Here is an 18,882-nt window from a genome sequence, read left to right on the forward strand (position 1 = left end):
CCAGATTTTTAGAAGACATCTGAAGGCAGCCCTGTTTAGGGAGGCTTTTAATGTTTAATAGATTATTTTATTTCATTTTTCTGTTGTAAGCCGCCCAGAGTGGCTGGGGAAACCCAGCCAGATGGGCGGGGTATAAATAAATAAATTATTCATATGAATTATTCAATTCATATTATTATTATTAATTATTATTATTATATTATTATTATTAGCCCACACTGCTTAAGGGTGAGAGGGTGAGAGTCGCCCGCTGCTGGACAATCAGGCCACATGATGATGAGGAGCTGCCCCCTCCCCTTGGAAGAAAGTCACTCAAGACTTCCCTCCTCATTGGGGTTGAGCAAATCCACCCTTGGCTGATTGGCTGGGATTGATTTGACAGTTGCAACACATTTAATTGTGTAAATGTGCAGTAGCTTAAGTGGCTCAGTGGCGACCTGAATACTGTACATTTCAGACAGTCACAGCAGACTCTACTCCCAGTTACCTAAATTTGTGATGAGTAGATTTCTGGGGTGTCACAGCAACTCAGCCATTTATAGCAGCTGCTTCTAGTTTAGCAAGGCTGGCCTGCCATGATTACTCCAGCAATCATGCACAAGAACATGAGAAACATAGGAGAAGCCCACTGGGTCTGGCCAATGGCCCATCTCGTCCAGCATCCTGTTCTTACAGTGGCCAACCAGATGCCTGTGGGAAGCTGGCAAACAGGACCTGGGTGCAGCAACACTCTCCTCTCCTGTGATTCTCGGCAGTTAGTATTCAGAGGTAGAACAGAGCCATCCATGTGCAATGCCAAGCCAGTGCAACAAGTCATGACATTTTGCTGACTGCATCACACTGATCTCGAGGCTCCAGCATGTGCCATAAGGACATTCACCCATTTTCTTTTATAACCATGGGAATTTTGTGCACGAGTGAGATCTCATTTGTCACTGCATTCATTTTCCTGTTATATAAGATAATAACACCTGTTGCACACCATCTTCATTTGCAGATGGAAAGGGCATTAGCCAATTAGTCCCCTAAATTAGAACTGTCTACAGACCATTCACTAACAGATTAGACTTTTATTGAATTCCTGAAGACAGAGTAGGAAGTTTTCTGAGTAATTAATCCATGTGTACGTATGGCTCTGTGCAAGAGCTGTGGGGGTGCTGTCACGGAAGGAAGAAGGGAACAGTTACTTTGCCATGATTTAAGCACTGGTAACCTTAAACCTACAACACAAATAATAGTAAGTATTGTCGTGCAGCTTTCCTTTGGACCTTCAGAAGAAGGCCACAGATATCCATCATTAAGGTTATGAAGTTTTGAAATGAAAATTGGTACAGGGTCTCTCTTTTTTTTTTTTAGTAATTTAGTGCTCGCTTGGTGGTTTTCAAATAGGAGTCCATATTAATCAATGATCGCTATGTCCTACATCAGGGGTCCTAAGACCCCAGGTGTGCTGCCTGCAGAATTTACTGTTGTCTTAAATTTCATTTCATTTGATGTTACGGGCATGGTGCAGAAAGCCCCAGTAGAGGTTAAACCCCAGGGACCTCTAATTAAAAGGACCACATATTCGGTGCACGGGGAAACCTCTGGCTGTGACCGTTTAGACAGGGGTTCCCAAACTAAGGCCCGGGGGCTGGATGCGGCCCAATCGCCTTCTAAATCCGGCCCACGGACGGTCCGGGAATCAGCATGTTTTTATATGAGTAGAATGTGTCCTTTTATTTAAAATGCACCTCTGGGTTATTTTTGGGGCATAGGAATTCGTTCACATTTTTTTCCAACATATAGTCTGGCCCCCCACAAGGTCTGAGGGACAGTGGACTGCCCCCCTGCTGAAAAAGTTTGCTGACCCCTGTTTTAGAGCCACTGTCAGTGCTGGGCTAGATGAATGAACAGTCTTACCTGGCATAAGGCAGTTATACTGTTTTATTACTGTTTTACTGATTGCTGCTTTGGGGCTTTGCTGAAAATTAACCCAAACTGCAGAAATGAATACATATATAAAATATTAGTGGCTGCGTTCAGCTATGGGGTTAGTGGTGTTAGTTTTACTGATTATAATGGCAGTGCTCCTGTCCCAATTTATAATGTCCCTCTCACACTGCAGTAGCTGTTGTGTTCTGAAACAGCGGCTTTTTGACCCACAGACCGCCATGTCATGCTAAATTTCATGGATGTGCAATGCAACGAAGAGTGTGATTGGACACGTCACTGCTTTACCACCCTTTCCATGAGCGCAGATTTCGAGAGCCAGTGTGGTGTAGTGGTTAAGAGCGGTAGACGCGTAATCTGGGGAACCAGGTTCGTGTCTCCACTCTTCCACATACAGCTGCTGGGTGACCTTGGGCTAGTCACACTTCTTTGAAGTCTCTCAGCCTCACTCACCTCACAGAGCGTTTGTTGCACGGGAGGAAGGGAAAGGAGAATATTAGCTGCTTTGAGACTCCTTAGGGTAGTGATAACGCAGGATATCAAATCCAAACTCTCTTCTTCCCCAATGATTCTCCCATGAAAACAGCAGGAATGGACTGGACACTCCAAATTTTGTCACTTCACTCCCACAATTTTCTGGGTTATTGGGGTTGCAAATGGATTTCTTCTTCTTCTTTGGATGCTATTAACATGGAGATGAATGCTAAACTTCCACTATTGTCCAGTAGATTTCTGGAAGTGGCTTTCACGTCTTGTGAAAGATTAACCCAAATGCAGAAACTGTCAGGTAAGGAAATGTTGAGAAAGCAGAATCATGTGCTGTCTGAATGCAGCCTTAATGGAAGCTCTCCTTCTATTGCAGGCCTAGGGAACCTAATTGGGTCTACAACAGGGCCAAATGCTTAAACCAGGATAAGGCAACCTGTGTCCCTTTGGATAATGTTGGAAACTATATCCCATCAAACTCAGCCAGTATTGGCGACTGTGAGGGATGATGGGAGTTGTCTTACAACATTTGAAGAGCCATGGTTTCCCCATCATTGGCTCCCCAGAGATCAGAGCACCCTAAACCTTTGGAAGTTTTCACATTTTGATCCATCCATTTGCATTTCACGAATCGGCCCTTTTTGTGTCTAAAACGTAACATCGAACCCAAAACGAGCAATTCCTTTTCGTGTGTGTGCAGGGTGGGGGGGAGGCTGAAGCTGAGTGACCTCTGTAACTTGGCCAAGATTTTTACGATTATGCCAAGTCAGGTGATTCTTTCAGTAGCTCTCCGAAATGCCATCTGATGATGAAGTGTCTTTCCAGCCCTTCAAGGTTGAATGGTGCTGCGATAACAAATCAGCAGACTCGTCGGTGCTCTTGGAACTAATCAGGTAGTCAATGCGAAACTTTAAGCACAGAACTTCAAAAGAGCAATAAGTGGTATTAAATTTAATATCCTGGCATCCCATGAAGATCTTGGCTGCCTTGCTGGGGCTTTCAATCTGGCACCTGTAAAAGTATATGATTATTGTGGTTCTCTCTCTCTCTCTCCTTCTGTTTCCTGCCCCATGCAGTTCTATTAAAGAGCAAAGGACAAAGTGTTACACCCAGAGCTGCTCTGCTTGTGACCTGTTGAGCTGATGCAGCCCAGAGCGGGCTTTCATAAGCCTCCTGCTTCCCCGGGACTTCTCTGAGAATAGAAGGTGAGTGGACAGCACTACTCCATTTCCTGCAATCTTATCGCTTCTTACATGGCAGGGGAGAAAGGGTGGATGAGGGTCAGGAAGTGTTAGGGCGTCAACAGGTTGGCGTGCTGAAGGCGGCAGTCAGATGCAGATGGAGCCTAGATCCAACAGTTTGGGCCAGGAAACAGCCAAGGTGGGTATCAGTACCAAGGGTCAGAAGAAGCCAAAGTCAGGAGTCAATCTTACTCGGCTATGAGTGATTGCAGAAGAAGAAGAAGAAGAGTCGTCTGTGTACTTGTGACATAGTAGTTGAGCTGTGAATCAACATGTGTACTCCCTTTCACACAAACACGTGTTCAGTGTAACATGTGAACAAGCCTCAAGTTAATGTGTTTCAGTATGGAACCAGGTCTCAACACTGGCCCAACACTGTCCCCTGCCCTTCCGGATTGTGGGTCCTCAATTTGTTTGAGATATATGTGTATACACGTAGGTGGCAATTACCTGGGGCCCTGGGTGCCTGAGCACCCACAAAATTCCACATGAAAGAGCCAGGTACCCACAAATTTCAGTGCCAGGGCCATGCACACTGCATAACACTCACGGCCCCGGACACCCACGGTCGCGGGGCCAAGCTGGCACTCACATTCTTTTTCAATACACAGTAATTTTGAACTGACATGATTCACAGAAAAGGACACATATGTGTGTGGGCATGTGGGTGTTCTTAAGTCACCAATGTACACCCACAAAATAAGCTTCAGCCATTACTAATGCCCTCAGTTTTTGCACTGTAGACTCAGTGGCAGGAAATTTATGCAGGGGACAAAGCAGAACATTAGATAATGCTCATAGAATCACAGTTGACAGGGTTGAAAAGGACATCTTGGGTCATTTGCTCCATATACTTGCAGTAAGTGTGGAAGATTGTCCTCTACAGTAATCTCTTAAGTGTTTTATCCGATGCTGACACTTCTTGTTCACTGGTACAAACAGTGCTAATATACTGGCTAAATTAATATTATTGGCAAGTACTGTGTAATGCGGGCAACTTTTCTTTTTGAACACTCTCTGTAATATATAATAGGTAAGAACAGCTCCAAGAGCGGATTGGCTTCTCCCTGTGAGAATCAGCTCAGCACATAGAAAATAAGGCTTTGCAGTGAATACTAATATTTCCTAAAACAACAGAATATGTTGGGCTCCTTCCAGAATGAACTGAGACGTAGGGTGGGAGTCACCTAACAAGCTCTGTCAGCAAAATCCCTTCTGCTTGTGCAACGGGATTTTCCCCATCTTCTTCCCCCACATGCCCCCTCCTTTAAATTGGCTTATGGGAGCAGGTCAGGAGAACTCTTAGGTCACCACATGGTGGAAGTATTGGGGGGGGGGATCATTCCATCCTTTAAGATGGAATGATTAGAAAGTGTGATGTTGAATTTAACTCCATAAAGATTAAAATCATGCTCTAATTTCTTAAAACCAAAATGTAAAAGTTTAGGATAATTTAAAGCCCTAAATGGCCTCAGCCCAGTATACCTGAAGGAGTGTCTCCACCCCATCGTTCTGCCCAGACACTGAGGTTCAGCGCTGAGGGCCTCCTGGCGGTTCCCTCACTGCGAGAAGTGAGGTTACAGGGATCCAGGCAGAGGGCCTTCTCGGTGGTGGCTCCCGCCCTGTGGAACATCCTCCCATCAGATGTCAAGGAAATAAACAACTACCTGACTTTTAGAAGACATCTGAAGGCAGCCCTGTTTAGGGAAGTTTTTAATGTCCGGTGTTTTATCACTTTTTATTATTATTAATATTCTCTTGGGAGCCACCCAGTGTGTGTGTGTGTGTGTGTGTGTGTGTGTGTGTGTGTGTGTGTGTATGTATAAATAAATAAATAACTATTATTATTATTATTATTATTATTATTATTGTTGACCCCCATGTCACTTAATTAAATTTCCTGGTTGAGGTCTTGCCTCAATCACATGACTCACACACTAGGTGGACTTTCTATTAAGCCACCATCGGCATCAACCCTGCCATACACACGTACACCCCAATACAAGGATGGTGAATTTATTATTTTGGTCACAGACCAGTTCCAGCGCACATACAATATCAAGGAAGTCATAAAACACGATAGGGATACATTTGAATTTGCAATTAGGTATAACAGGGACAATACAGATATAGCAACAGTTTAAAAATATATAAATTAAAACTTAGTCACTAACATATAACCTAAAATTATCATTTAAGGCCTTAATCATTATGAGAGCACAGCTTGTTCCCAAAGTTTTATGGTAATCACACAGAATTTGATCTCAGGATCCTTGTCCTCTACCAGGGATTTTAGACACCGAAGTTCGGATTCATTTGGAGATTTTTGCATAGCATGGTCTTCAAGTTTCTATCTTGCCAAATAAGACAGTATGGCAACACATCAATTGGGGTTCTATTTATAAGAAATATAGGATAGGGCCCCTGAAGCACAATTCTTTCATTTGCATGTTTGGTAATGGCAATCATGGACAAAAGATTGTGTCTTTTTCTTTCCTTTTAGAGTACTGTAAAGCTACCTGAAATGTAAAAGTATAATTTAAACATCCCTTGGTTTCCTCTACCCTACAAGAAGAAGAAAAAAAAACCCTTCTGCAAGATACAAGTTCTTATTTGAAAGCTTTCCAACTTTAAATTTCACTGGTTCATGGTACTATGTCTTCCGACTGTTGATTTGCAAAGCTCACAGAGTTCAGTGGGAAATATATAGTCACACATCACTGAGTCCCCCCCCCCCCACACATACACACAACAAAAAAAATTCAATATATTATAACTCATCTAGAGAAACAACTTTCTGCTACATTATGATGAAAGCAGGGAAAATTTACACCAACATCAATGGAATTGCAAATGCTTGTGCCAAAAGATAATACATCACAAACACACACAAAAAGTGCAAGGAGATAATTTGCTCCCAGTTAATCAACACAAAGGGTGGGATCCAATTAGTTCTCTTGGAGTTAGAGAAGGGCCTTGGAGCCAGTGGAGGTGTCTAAAGAGGGCCTGTCCATACTTTTCACTTGACCTATATTTTTCTTGGCTTGTGTGCTGGTTAATCCCCCACGTCCGAGAGCTCTTTACACTGCTCTGCTTTTGTGCCATTGGTTTCTTGTGAAAATCTTATATTGCCAGATGCGTGGCGACTTCTGGTATCTTGTGGTTCCCTCTAGTGTCTGGTGGCTCCCTCATTATGAGAGATGAAGTTAAAGGAAACCAGGCAAAGGGCCTTTTTGGTAGCCGCACCCGCCCTAGAAATCTGCAGGCAGGGGCAGTTCCCTCCCCCCCCTCCTCGCTTTTCTTCTGTGCTCCTTCAAATGAACAGCTGTTCATTATAGTTTCTGACTGGTGAACAGCACACATCCAATTCTTGCCTAACTGAAACCCAGGATTCCCTGTCATTTTCCCCAAATGACCCTCTTACCCTTATTACAATGCAGATGTAGGTATGGATTTGTCCGGTGCTTCTAATCCTGATGCATCGCTCAAAACAGCTTCCAACAAATAAGATAACCATGTCAGATAGAATACAGGGCATTGGAGGCAGGAATGGGGGTTATGTAATAATAATAATAATAATAATAATAATAATAATAATAATAATAATAATAAACCCAACAACAACAGTTATTCAGATAAAAGCAATTATCTGCCTAGCAAGGCAAGAGCCTGCCAGAATAATAATTTTTAAAAAGCTCTTTACAGCTGCCCCATGTGCTGATCATATTCAGGGTCAACCAGGAGGCAGCCTGGGTCTGACAATTACACTGAATCAACTAAATCAGCCATGCATATGTATGGAAGCACATTTATTTATCTTTTTCTCTTGCATACATTGAATAGGAGGACTGATTGACACAAATCCATTTAAGGTTTTTTTAAAAAAACAACAACAACACAGATACGGTTCACAGGGTGCCATTTGCCAACTGAATCTTTGGAAACATTTATGTAACTTAAAGCCTTGTCTGCAGAAGGAGCAGCATGAGATGGGGGATTCCTGAATTGGTAGAAAAGGCTGCACCACTTCAGACTGCCATTGAGGGAAATGCTATTTCTGAATGCTCCCGTGTGTGTGTGCGCGCGCGTGTAAATTCACTGCATGTCGAAAAGTAGCACATCAGGGAGAAGGCTTCTAGCCCAGCCTGCTCCTTGTTATGCTAGGTTTCTAATTGTGAGGGGCTTTTCTACATACAGGAGCATTTCAATTTGTAATCCACAACCTGAAGCCATACCATCTGCCATGCCGTCTCTGGATTCTACTGCCTTATTGCCCTGCACATATACAGACCAGGATTAAATTGCTGCTCCCTATGCATTTATTGTGCCATGGTAAGCCTTAACAAATTTGCTCTTTAAAATGTCTACTCAGAAGTAAGCCTTGCGGAGTTATACCCAGGCATCGGCGCTGGCTTGCACCCACAATTGAGAGGGCTGAAGTCACATGGCGTGTGTGCAATGTTGTGACATCACTGCTGGTGATGCAGATCTTCCCATCCCCCCCCCAAATTGTGTACAACAATGCATAAATAGGGGAAAGTGCACCAAAAATGCATAAATATTAGTGCATAAATATTAGTGAAACTAGCATACAAATAAAGGAAATTGCTTGCAAAAAAAGTATCTATTTGACTCTCTCTCACTCACTCACTCACTCACTCACTCACTCATTCTCTCTCTCTCTCTCTTTCTTTCTTTCTTTCTTTCTTTCTCTCTCTCTCTCTCTCTCTCTCTCTCTCTCTCTCTCTCTCTCTCTCTCTCTCTCTCTCTCTCCCGTCTTTCTTGACAAAAATTCAAGCCTGGCAATGAACTGAAAGGTTGCTTTGAAGGACTTGCTGTGCTAGCCAGCAACAATTTCTTATATTTATGGAGCATTTCCTTGGAACTATTTGTGGCACGTTGGTAGGAACTACAGTGCTACCTTGCCAGAGATTATTATAGGAACATGTTTTAAGGAGGAGACTCTTTTTTTCCCCCTCTTTTTTTTTTTTTTTTTACAAATTCTCTTTCAGAAGTCCCTTGGCTTGTTAGAGCTACTGGGGGACTCGCCGAAAGAAGGACCGTGACAAACTGTTGTTATCTGTTGGTATCTGAAGAAGTGTGCATGCACACGAAAGCTCATACCAAAATAAAAACTTAGTTGGTCTTTAAGGTGCTACTGAAGGAATTTTTTTATTAAACTGTTGTTATGTACTTTTTCCTTTTTTTCTGCAGTTGAAAAAAAATTAATCACATACATTACCTCAGCAATCCTTACGACCACCTGGGGAAGTAGGGAAGTTGTCGGTACAGTCAGTCTCAAGAGACAATGGAGTGCGCCTCCAGGGGTCAAATTAAACTGCTGCATTAGCAGCACTAAAGCAACCTTTCAGGGACGCAAGCCTAGGCAGTGTGTATGGAGGCCCTGAGCTGCCCAGGCAACAAAACCACCCTCTCGGCCTTACTGATATGGCCCAAAGGAAAGCAGAGCAATAGGTCTGGCACGAGTTTGGCTGCAGGAGTTGCTGAAAGGAGGCGTACAGGGCACCATCCAACAGTCTTAGGGACTCCATTCTGGATTTGTGTAGGGTTGACTCCTTAGCCTTTTCTTCTCCCGAAGATATCTCACAAGACAGCAGAGATCAGGGTTTTCCTTCTCCTAGATGGGCTACTTTCCCAGGTGGACGAGCCCCATCTTCCCCTCCCTTTCCTCTACAGCATGTGCAGAAACCGCCTTCTTGACCATTGGACCCCACATTGGTCTTGTTTGCTCAATTTGCCAAAGCCTGTCTTTGCATTCACGGGAAATCCAGAAGTAGGGCAGTATGGTATAATTATAAATTACAAATACGGTGGTGCCTCGACTTACGAATTTAATCCATTCCGAAGGCACCTTCGTAGGTCGAAAAATTCGTAAGTTGAAAAGCACCATTGGAAATGCGATTTCTCATAGGAATGCATTGGAAACGGAAAAATTCGTTAAGTCGAAGCAACCTCATCTAAAAATTCGTAAATTGAAAAAAACCCTATCTAAAACCGCTGCGGTTTCCGTTTGGATGTTGAGAAATTCATAAGCGTGCGGCCATTTGCCCCATTCGTAAGTCGATATATTCGTAAGTTGCCATACTGTCTTATTTGGCAAGATAGAAACTTGAAGACCATGTTTCTGGGTCTCTAGTGAGTGCAGCAAGTTCATCTTCTTGGCACCTCTCTAAACTTCACATCATATGATGCTCCGCTTCATTTTCCTAGCAGCAACTTTCTGCTTCATAAATAGAATGTGGATTGCTTAGCATACTCTACGCAATTAATGTGTGGGATGGTGGATTTGGGATGGGAATGCAGACCTGAACTTCTGCCCAGGACACACGGCTACGATTGGCCTTAGGAGGCAGCATGATTGGCTTGGAAGTTATATAATTTCTAGTTATGTAATTTCTAGTTTTGAAGGCTATTAGGATGCTGAATATTGTTTTAGACTTACTGCCCAAGAGTGTGGAATGCTGGCAGGGACAGTCTTGCAGGGATCATTGTTTGTTGGAGAAGAGCAGGATGCAATGGAATGCAGGTGGCACTGTGGTCTAAACCACTGAGCCTCTTGGGCTTGTCGATCAGAAGGTTGGCGGTTCGAATCCCCACAAGGGGGTGAACTCCTGTTGCTCTGTCCCAGCTCCTGCCAACCTAGCAGTTCAAAAGCATACCAGCGCAAGTAGATAAATAGGTACCACTGTGGCTGGAAGGTAAACAGCATTTCTGTGCGTTCTGGTTTCCGTCATGGTGTTCCATTATGCCAGAAGCAGTTTAGTCATGCTGGCCACATGACCCGGAAAGCTGTGGACAAACACTGGCTCCCTCGGTCTGAAAGTGAGAGGAGTGCTGCAAGTCTGGACTTAACCTTCCAGGGGTCATTTACCTTTTTACCTTTTGCCCCTTGGGCAGTGCAACAGATAGAGTTGAAATTGCTATGTTATCTGTTGGGTGGAATAGCAGATGATGGAGTTTGGGACTTCAGTACTGTAATCTGATTCTTACAACCCACCACTAACATATAGAAAGGGCAGTGGTAGAGCTCCTGGGGAAAACTTCTCTTTAGTGCTTAATCAGAGCAAACAGCAATTCCATCTCCGGATTGGTGCTTGCTGCAAGTGGGTTTTCCTTGGGAAAGGGGTGGGGCAAGGAGAAAATTGCTTGGACCCACACCGAGAAAGCATGGTTTAAGCAGAAAAGCGTTCAGAACCATGCTTTCTCAGCAAGGGACAAGCAGAAATGTGGAGAAACCCTGAATAAATCTCTAATTTTCCTCGTCTCTAACTTGTTACGTTTATTGCTGTTTAATGTGCTGAGATTTATGCTGGAAGTCCTTTATTTTTATGAGTACTTAAGCAGGAACAACCATATTTCACTGAATCGTAGAAATGGAGTGTAGTGTCGTTTAAGTATCTCTGTGGCAACCGTCCTGTGCCTCAGCTATATTGGTCAGTAGAATGTGCTGTGTGAATCCTGCCCCTTGTGTGCTGTAAAATTCACTGCGTGATGAATTATATGGTCAAAGAGCAAGAAAACGTGCCATACGAATGAAAACACAGATCAGCCTATACAAATCTGGGACCAGGGTCAAGGGCTTCCAGAACAGAGTGTGTAATTGTCTAATGCAGTGTTTCTCAACCTTTTTTGGGCCACGGCATACTTGTTCCGTCAAAAAAATCACGCGGCACACCACCATTAAAAGACGGGGCAAATCCTGGGGGTTGGGAATGGGTGGGGGACTGAGGAATAGGGAGGATGAGGTTGGTGTACTTGCTGAGAGAGCCCTCGAGCACCGCCTCCGTCGTCCTGCCTGCCGCCAGCCCCCCGCTCCCTCCTGGGCTGGCCGCGGCTGAGCTGGGGCTGCTGCTGCTGCCGCCACCGCCGCCTCCCTCCGGCCTCCCTGCTGGTGTAGCCGCCGCCGCTGCTCCATGGCGGCCCGAGAGCCCTCCCCGGCTGGCGGAGGAGGACGGCGAGGAGCCCGCCGAGGTGGGGCGGCTGCTGCTGCGGCTGCTGCTGTTACTGCCGCCGCTGGACGGGGCTGCTGCTGCTCCAGAGTCCCCGCTGCCCTGCGCCGCTGCCTTCTCCATTGAGCACGCGGGGAGAGCGCGAGGAGGCGGCCTCGGCCATGAAGCGCTGCCTCGCTCAGGGAGCGAGCGCGAGGAGATGACGGAGGAACACCCTTTGCGCCCTCGCGCCCTCCAGACTGACCCGGCCGGCTTCCTTTCCGGCGGGTCAGCGCTGCCTATTGGCGGCCGCAAATCGCCCTTCTCGTTGCCTCACGTTGCAGCACAGCAGCCACCGTCTCGCGGCACAGTAGTGTGCCGCGGAACAGTGGTTGAGAAACGCTGGTCTAACGGACCTGAATCTGACAATTCTCTTTTTAAAAAAGAAGTAGGCAATGGACAGACACCTTCTATGAGTAGAAGACTTCTTTCATAGTTGAAAGGAGGATAAGGTTATCAGCAACTACTAGTTAAGAGGTCGATAGATTCTTTGGTCTGATCCATCAAGCCTCCACCTTTTTCTTTATATTCAACCCACTGTCTGCTTATCAGAAATGTAATTGATTTCACAAGGTATTAGAAATGAATATGATGAAAAATACATTCATGGTAATTTGTCAACAAAAATAAATCAAAAATGGAGGAAAAAATTGTAATGTTTCAAGTTTTATCATCAGTTTTGCTTACCGTATATCCATGCCGTACATTTAAAGCATGTTTAAAGCACACGACTTCCCCCAAAGAATAATGGGATCTGTAGTTTGTTAAGGGTGCTGCTGATTGTAGCTCTGTAAGAGATAAACTGTAGTTCCTGGCATTCTAATGGGGGGAGCCATGCACTTTAAAACTGCTTTAAATGTATGGTGTTGATGTGACTTTTATCAAATCAGAAACAAAGTATGAGAATTTGTCAAACGTTATTAATTCATTTCTATATATTTTCCAGACTCTTCCACAGTCACAGAGTTGGAAACAAATATTTGCTTTCTCTCCCCCCCTCTCTTTTATACAAATTACGGCAGAAGGGAGACAAGCTCTTTACAGAAGCTAGTAAAAAAAAGGATTAGTTTTTGATGCATGACTTGCTGCCCTACTTGAAAAGTCAAGTCTTATCATGATTTCATGGAAAATAAAGCAGCAGGAAGTTATCTTCATATAATCAGAGGAAATCCTACGTATATAATTGTTTCTGGCAACAATGTGCAATGGGGGGAAATACTTTAGTGATAATACTGCCTAAATCACCATAACTTTTTACAACTGTACATGAAAAGTCAGCATTAAAACTATCTGGAGATAAGATTGCCAAGGGATCTTGGATAAAATGTGTTTTTGGTGGAGGTGGAGAAAAACATGTTAAATATCCATTCATATTTATAGATGCATTAAATAAGAAGGCAGAGTTAGCGTTTGAGCCATGTTTAAAAGGTAAAGGTAAAAAGGGACCCCTTTTTACCTTTACCTTTTAAAGTAGGTCCAGTTGCGGACAACTCTGGGATTGTGGTGCTCATCTCGCTTTACTAGCCAAGGGAGCCGGCGTATAGCTTCCGGGTCATGTGGTCATGTCTAAACCGCTTCTGGTGAAACCAGAGCAGTGCACGGGAATGCCGTTTACCTTCCCGCCGGAGTGGTACCTATTTATCTACTTGCACTTTGATGTGCTTTCGAACTGCTAGGTTGGCAGGAGCAGGGACCGAACAATGGGAGCTCACCCCGTTGCGGGGGTTCGAACCGCCAACCTTCTGATCAGCAAGCCTGTAGACAATTTCTTCCAGGTATTATTGGACTGCAACTCCCATCAGCCAGCATGACCACTGGTTAGGGATGGCGGGAGTTGTAGTTCATCAACCCCACCATCACTTCAGAAAATGGTGGTTTTTTTGAGGGGTTTCATGGCTGTCAAAGAGCTCATCCGCTGAACAGCAACTGTAAAAGGAACAAGCAAAACACAGTGCTTCCAGCTCCCAACTCAAGGAGCTTATTTGGAAGGATACACCCATCAGTTGTCTTGAACATCACTGAAGTAGGTCCCTCTCGTTGATTGAAGTGGGGTGTGATCCCACTTCTTTTCAGCAGATAGACTAAGAGAAGCCCTCATAGGTGTTGAGTGTTTCTTACGTTGGTGAAAAAGTATATGTGATAGGAAAGAAGGTTGAAGGAGGTGCCTGGCTTCTTTAAAGGCAGCTGTGTTTTATTGCAGCCTGTGAGCCATTTACTTCAAAGTAACCCTGTTGGCTTGAAATAGATTGTGCCAAAGCTTAGTCTGCAGAAAGCTGCTGGCTGATCAATGCTTTTGTGGCATTTTGTTAGTGTTCCCCAACTGCCCCCAAACACACTTTTCCCTCAGCAAAATAGAAGTGTAGGGGGAAAAAAAGCTAGAAATCTAAGATTTATGACTTGAAATGGACTGGGATTAGCTCTACCACGTCCTGTAAGGCGAGTCCCATCAGAATTCCCAACCTTGAATGAAATAACTCTCTTTGACTTATGGAAGACTCTTGCAGGATGTCTGCTATGTTGGAATGCTTTATGAGCAAAGCATCACCTTTAATTCAATACCAGTGTTCACAGGTGCTGACAGTGCCTGTATTTTTGAGACCTGCCATTTTGCCTCCATTTTTTTTTTAAAAAGATCTCCAAGTTTGGAAACTGTGTTGTTTAAGGCTATTTTAAACATTACTTGTGACCTCTAGGCCAAATGTAATCTGTTGTTCTTCATAGTCAAACAATGTGGCTTGCCAGGTGCTTGAGAAACCTTTATGCTTTTTTTAGTTCCAAAATCATGGACTGGCTGGATGCAGAGGAACGGTATGAAGCACCAGCTGGGGAACCCCCAAGGGAACCCCCAGGGGAGAACGCTCAGAGCCAGGGGATTGGTGGTGGGATGATGATATGTGGCTAGAGGGAGAAGAGGGAGGAGGAGGTGTCAGAAGCTGAAGAGGGAACAGGACTTAGTGAGCAGGAAGAGGCTGTGGCAGAGAGCAGTCCAGAATCAGAGGCAGCAGAGGAAGGGGGTTGCTGGGGAAGGAATTGGGAGAGGAGCCTTAAAGAGTGGTGGGAAGCTGAGTACCTTCAGTCCTCACAACTGCCTCATCGGGGTAAGACCTACTGGGAAGGGTTTCTGTGATCACCAGGCTTGCACTCTTTTGGTTTCTTTGAATAAAGAGTTAAAATCACTGATTCTGGGCATTTTAATTGCTGACCTGCCCCTGACTGCAGCTCCTGACATTCAGCCTGGTAGGGAAGTAGCAAACACCAGAGGTTAATCAAACCCCAGCTGGGTTACTGGGCAAGGCTGACTAGCTGCATCTTGGGTGGGGAGGGGAGCACACAAAGTAGTATGAAATTGCACTGGGTTATATAAGGTGAGGAGGGCTTCTCCAAGTGAAATGTATGCAGTTGGAAGGAGACCCGCCCCATGACTTCTCTCTTGGAATGCTGCCACTGGTTCCCCCAATTAAGAGGCACCCTATTCTATACAATGGACCCCCTTGTGGTTTTGCAATAAATGATTTTCTCTCTCTTTTTGTTGTTGTTGCAAGTGGCCACATTGGAGGCAGTCATTTTGGTTCTGTTTCAAGGGTTGTGGTTTATTATTTAATTACTGAGTGTATGAATCGCTTCCTGTGAAACAAAGATGGGAAACATGTGGCACTCCAGTGGTTGCTGCAACTTCCATCAGCTCTGGCTATTGGTTATGCTGTCTGGGGCCAATGGGAGTTGGGACCACAAATTTTCCATCCCTGCTGTAAAACATAGGGTTTTATCCAGTGCTAGTCCTACTCAGAGTAGACCCTTCACTTCTGCCTCTGCCTCTGGATTGCTCTCTGCCACAGCCTCTTCCTGCTCACTAAACCCCGTTCCCTCTTCAGCATCTGACACCTCCTCCTCCTCCTCCTCCTCCCAGATTTGACCACTCATTGTCCCACCACCAATCCCTGGGCTCTGAGCCCTCTTCCTTGGGGGGTTCCGCAGCTGGTGCCTCTCACCATTCCTCTGTGTCCAACCAGCCATAGAATTGTAGAATTCGGAGTGACCCCAAGGGTGATCCAGTCCAAGCTCCTGCATGATGGGGAGAGGAAATGGAATGGAGTGAAATGGAATGGAGTGGCTGTAACCTTCTCCTCTAAATGTTGTTGGTTCCTCTTGTCAATATCTTTAAGCCACGAGAGCTCCATGTATGGTTCAGAGCTAAGATACAGTATCTTGGAGCAGGGCTTTTTTCCCTCTCCAGTTGGAACGTGCCAAAACTCAGTTCTGGCATCTTTCAGGTGAATGCCATTCCATTCTAAGAGAACTAGGGAGGTGGTCATGGTGCGTTCTGGCACCTCTTTTGCAAGAAAAATAGCACTGACTTGGTGTACCAGCTGCTAGGCCTATGCAGCATGCTCTATATGTACATTTTGAGGACATTTACCTAGCCAATGGGGCCCAGGTGGCGCTGTGGGTTAAACCACTGAACCTAGGGCTTGCTGATCAGAAGGTCGGCGGTTCGAATCCCTGTGACGGGGTGAGCTCCCGTTGCTCGGTCCCAGCTCCTGCCAACCTAGCAGTTCGAAAGCACATCAAAATGCAAGTAGATAAATAGGAACCGCTACAGCGGGAAGGTAAACGGCGTTTCCGTGCGCTGCTCTGGTTCGCCAGAAGTGGCTTTGTCATGCTGGCCACATGACCTGGAAGCTGTACATGGGCTCCGTTGACCAGTAAAGCGAGATGAGCACCACAACCCCAAAGTCGGTCGCAACTGGACTTAATGGTCAGGGGTGCATTTACCTTTACCTTTTACCTAGCCAATACTAGGGACATCTCTGGGCTGAACCAATAGAGTTTTTTGATGTTTTTATTTTCCTTAAACTTTGTTGAGTTATTGAAATAGCAAAGGGGAAGAGCTACAAGTTTCAGTGCAAAAGAAAGAAAGTACTGAAAATCACGCTGTTGTTGTATATCATGTATCTTCGAGCAAAGTGTAAATTCCCGGGAGCATTTTTTCCTCTTTCCTCATAGTGTTGGCTACCCAAATCATTCTGAAATAATTCATATCTTTGGCAACATCAGGACGGAACTAGAATATTAATCAGATGTCTGAGAGAGAGCAACTCTTTGCTATCTTATTTTGTAAACCGGGGCAAATTTTCAGCTTGGCGTGCCGTGGATTAGATGCACAGCTCCAATTTTGTACTAAAGGGATTTGCATTTTAATTCACCGCACATGGCGGTAAACATTTGCACTGTTTGTAAGCTGCTGGAAATGACAAATGTTAGGCTCCGGCATGGCCACACACTTAAATATTGAGAGAAGAAGAGCAATGATTGTATTAACTCACATTATTTCTGTCAGCTGAAGTAACTTGGGTTAAGAAGTTCTCAGTGGAACTGATATCTAATGTAAAAGAATACAGTTTCAGTACTGTTTCAACTAGATCAGATTAAAGGTCTACCAATTCCTATGGGAAACCTCTAAGGAGGACATGAACACACCAGTTCTCTGCTCAGACCTCAGCAATTGGTATTCAGAAAGACATACAGCCTCAGATAGTGGAGGCAGCATACAACCATCATGCCTAGTGGTCATTGATAGCCTTACCCTCAACGAATTTGTCACATCCTCTTTTAAAGCCATCCAAGTTGGCGGCCATCACTAAATCCTTGGGTAGCAAATCCCATAGATTAATGGTGTTCTGTGTCACCCTGCACTTAAGTGCTCACCCCTATCTCATTTATGACAAAGTTAGGATCATTTATGAACAAGTGAAAAAAGCCCAAGACCTAATACAGTTCCTTCAGAATCCATTTCTTAAACCACACTGTTTTGAGAATTGTCCATTTATTCTGACTCTTGTTTCTTGTTCTTTAACCAGCTATTTATCCAGAAAAGTACCTGTCCTCTTATCCTATGACTGCTAAGCTTACGCAGGAATCTTCGGTGAGGGATATTTTTATTCTTGGTCTTAATGTTTTTATCGACATGCTCTTCTAACCCCTTTCTCTCTCTTTTGTATCCCTTATTATCTGCTTGCATTCCTTTTGCCAAAGTTTGTGTTCTTTTTTGATCCTCCTTATTTGAGGAACACTTTCATTTCCCCAGAAGACGTCTCCTTGTATCTAATAGCTTCCTTGACTCTTCTTGTTAATGGTGCAGAATATGTACGGTGTGTGAAAAAGCTATTTAAAAAAAGATGTTGCTTATGGATAAAATTGTTTGTGTAGCTTAGTGTTGTGGCCCATCAACTTTATATTATGCACTGAAATTTGTCCATTTAGCCTGCTCTCAGGTGCTGCATAATGATCAGCGGTATTTCTGTTGAGGTAGAAACTGATAGGCTACAAAATAAGTTTTAGTTCTAATAATGCAAATAATATGTTATTATTCTATAAAGTGCCTCAGCAGCTGGTTGCTATATAGTAAACATATGGAAATGAAGAAAATAACACCTCACCTCACCCATTATGTACTCAACTGATCACCACACTCTGAGGAGAGACGGCCTCGTGCAAATGCTCTCTCACCAGGAGGTCCGCTTTATACAATGTAGGACTCGGGCTTTTAGTGTGGTGGAATCTGCCCTTTGGAACATCCTCCCATTACCTATCAAACAGGCTCCACCTTTACTTTCTTTTTGGTGCCTATTATACCTTCCTTTTTCAACAAGCCTTTTAGGAAAGCAGTAGGAAAGTACTGCCAGGGCAGATGTGACAAAAGAGCAAATGCAGAGAAAGAAGAGAAGATGGGGAATTGCCAGAGAGCAGAGACTGATAAATCAAAAAGTAGCAGCTTAATCAAAGAAGAAACACAGACAAAATGAGAAACAGGAAACCTTTAAATGTTCTCTGACAACAACAATGACAAGTGTAGAAAACACTTGCTGAAAACTTGTTGCCCAGGGTCAGTGAGACTTATTGTCTTACGAAGAGACAGTAAGAAGCTAACAAGAGCTCTGTTGGATCAGGCCAATGGCCCAACATCCTGGTCTCACAGTGGTCAACCAGAAGCCCGTGGAAAACCCACAAGCAGGAACTTAGTAGTTTCCGGATGGTAAAATGTTGACCCTTCAAGTATCCCTATTTTCCAGGGACAGTCCTGGATTTTCAGAAGCTGTCCCAGTTTCTGATTTGATCCTGGAATGTCCCGTTTTTTCTTAGGATGTCCCTATTTTCATTGGAGAAGTGTTGGAGGGTATGGAGTTTTGCGACCCCTGAGCCAAGGAGATCAATAA

The 18,882-nt window shown here is 44.3% G+C and overlaps 1 long non-coding RNA gene across 1 annotated transcript in view; it reads left to right on the forward strand.

The window, feature by feature from the left end:
* LOC148687497 (uncharacterized) overlaps nt 1-8,310 on the forward strand; it is a 47,562-nt gene extending 39,252 nt beyond the window's left edge. Inside the window, exons 2-3 of the long non-coding RNA XR_015947810.1 lie at nt 3,495-3,623; nt 7,857-8,310. This is a non-coding gene — a long non-coding RNA (uncharacterized LOC148687497). The remainder of the gene's footprint in view (nt 1-3,494; nt 3,624-7,856) is intronic.
* The last annotated feature ends 10,572 nt before the right edge of the window (nt 8,311-18,882 follow it).

Source organism: Zootoca vivipara, chromosome 1 (assembly GCF_965207765.1).
Source record: "Zootoca vivipara chromosome 1, rZooViv2.hap1.1, whole genome shotgun sequence".
Lineage (NCBI taxonomy): Eukaryota > Metazoa > Chordata > Lepidosauria > Squamata > Lacertidae > Zootoca > Zootoca vivipara.